At 41.8% G+C, this 2,500-nt stretch overlaps 1 protein-coding gene across 1 annotated transcript in view; it reads right to left on the reverse strand.

Moving 5' to 3' along the window:
- The window catches only part of Elk (Eag-like K[+] channel), a 110,062-nt gene that overhangs the window by 19,324 nt on the left and 88,238 nt on the right, over positions 1-2,500 (reverse strand). The gene's annotated exons all lie outside the window — the stretch shown is intronic.

Consider the following 2,500-nt stretch of genomic DNA (forward strand, 5'->3'; position numbering starts at 1 on the left):
GTCGTTAAATGGGGTGGTCGTTAAATGGTGGTGGTAGTTAGATGAGATGGCCTTTATATGGGGTGGTGGTTAGATGAGGGGGCCGTTAGATGAGGGGCTCGTTAGATGGGGTGGTCGTTAGGTGAGGTGGTTGGTAGATGGTGGTCATTAGATGAGGTGGTCGTTAGATGGGGGAGGTGGTTAGATGAGGTGGTTGTTAGATGAGGTGGTCGTTAGATGGGGTGGTCGTTAGATGAGGGGGCCGTTAGATGAGGGGCTCGTTAGATGAGGTGGTCGTTAGGTGAGGTGGTTGTTAGATGAGGTGGTCGTTAGATGAGGTGGTTGTTAGATGAGGTGGTTGTTAGATGAGGTGGTCGTTAGATGAGGGGTTCGTGGACAAGGGCAGGGTGAGGTGGGCGTTAAAAGAGGGTTTGTGGGACGAGGCATGGAGGAAGTGTTTGAGGGTAGTCGTTAGAAGAGGTTTGTCGTTGGAAAAAGGTTTAGTGAGTGGGAGGAGGGGGGAGAGGGGTAGTCACAGTCTCTCGTTCTATGTCTGTCTGTATGTCTGTCTGTCTGTTTATTTATCTGATTCTCTCTGTCTTTGTCTCTGTCTGGTTGGCTCTCTCTGCCTCTTCTGTCTGTCAGTCTGTCTCTATCGCCGTGCCTGTCTGTCTGTCTGTCTGGCTCTGTCACTGCCTATCTGTCTGTCCCCCCGTCCCCCCCCCCTCTCTCTCTCTCTCTCTCTCTCTCTCTCTCTCTCTCTCTCTCTCTCTCTCTCTCTCTCTCTCTCTCTCTCCCTCTCTCTCTCTCTCTCTCTCTCTCTCTTTCTCTTCTTCTTCTTCTTCTTCTCTCCCATACATAAAGAACGAAGCGAATAATAATGAGATGCAATGCGCGTAAAGAACCCGCAGACTGATGAGTCAATAGATAAAAGTGCTCTTGAGTAAATTATTAAAATCTATCCGTGAAATATTTACGAAATAAAACAATAACAAACGAATAACGGTTAAGGACTGCGAAACGACGGGAAGGAAGAATGAAAACGAGGGATAGAGGAAGAAGAGGAAGAAGGATGAGGATGAGAAGGAGGAAGAGAAGGAAGAGAAGGAGGAAGAGGGGGAAGAGGAGGAAGAGGAGGAAGAGAAGGAGGAAGAGGAGGAAGAGAAGGAGGAAGAGAAGGAGGAAGAGAAGGAGATAGAGGAGGAGGAGGAGGAGGAGGAGGAGGATGAGGAGGAGGAGGAGGGGGGGGAGGAGGAGGAGGAGGAGGAGGAGGAGAGAATGATGAACAAGGAGTAGGAGAAAAAGAAGAAGAGAGAATAATAATAATAATAATAAGAGAGAAAAAGGAGGAGAAGATGAGAAGAGAGGAGAATAATAACAATAATAATAATAATAATAATAATAATAATAATAATAATAATAATAATAAAAGAGGAGAATAATAATAATAATAATAATAATAATAAAAGAGGAGAATAATGACAATAATAATAAAAAAGGAGCCGAGAGAAGAAAAAGAAGAGAAAAGAAAAAGAAGAAAAGAGGGCAGAAAGCGACATAAACCCCGGAAATACGATAAGGTAAAGAAAACGGAGAACTTTGAGCCACTTTCAGCCTACAAGAAATATGAGGGAGAGATGTGATAAATGTTACGGGCACTGTGATAAAGGGAGCATGATAAACGGATGAGATAAGGAGGAAATGGACAAATGATGTGAAACATACGAGGTGATGAATGAGAGGTCCCTCCCTCTCCTCTTTTTCTTTCCTTCTTTCTTTATCTCTCTCTCTCTCTTTCTCTTTTCTGTATTTCTCTCTCTCTTTCTCTTTCTGTCTCGCTTTCTCTCTCTCTTTCCGTCTGTCTGTCTCTCTCTTTGTCTCTGTCTGTCTGTCTCTCTTTCTTTCTCCCTCTTTGGCTATTCAGTGTCGCTCTTGCTCTCTTTCTGTCTGTCTGTATTTCTCTCTCTCTGTTCCTCTCATTCTTTCCATATGGATGTCCATTACTTACCCCTCTTCCCATTTTCTTATTGCAGCGTATGTCTGTGTACATGACGGTGTCCGTTCATTCATGTATTTAAATTTGTCCCATTAACGAACTTTAGTCGAAAAGTAAAACTAAAAATAAAAAAAATAAAAAGAAAGAGAAAAAAATAAAAAGAAAGAGAAAAATAAAACAAATAAAAAGAAAGAGAAAAAGAAAAAAAAGAAAAATCGTTCACTCTTAAATGAATGAAACAACTTCTGGAACGATTCGAAGTTTGGAAGCATGGGGGCCTCTGGTAAACAAAGATGGTTTCGGAAACTGAGGTAAAAAAAAAAGTCTAAAAGGAGTTGTTTGTGTTTCAATTTTTTTTCTTTTGATTTTTTGTGTTCCCTTGTCTTTTTTCATTACTGTTTCTCTGTGTTTCTGTCTTTGATTCTGTCTTTGTGTTCTGCCTGTGTGACTGCTTTCTCTTTCTTTCTCTTTTCTGTATTTCTCTCTCTCTTTCTCTTTCTCTTTCTGTCTCTGTCTCTCTCTTTC

This window comes from Penaeus vannamei, chromosome 8 (genome assembly GCF_042767895.1).
Source record: "Penaeus vannamei isolate JL-2024 chromosome 8, ASM4276789v1, whole genome shotgun sequence".
NCBI lineage: Eukaryota > Metazoa > Arthropoda > Malacostraca > Decapoda > Penaeidae > Penaeus > Penaeus vannamei.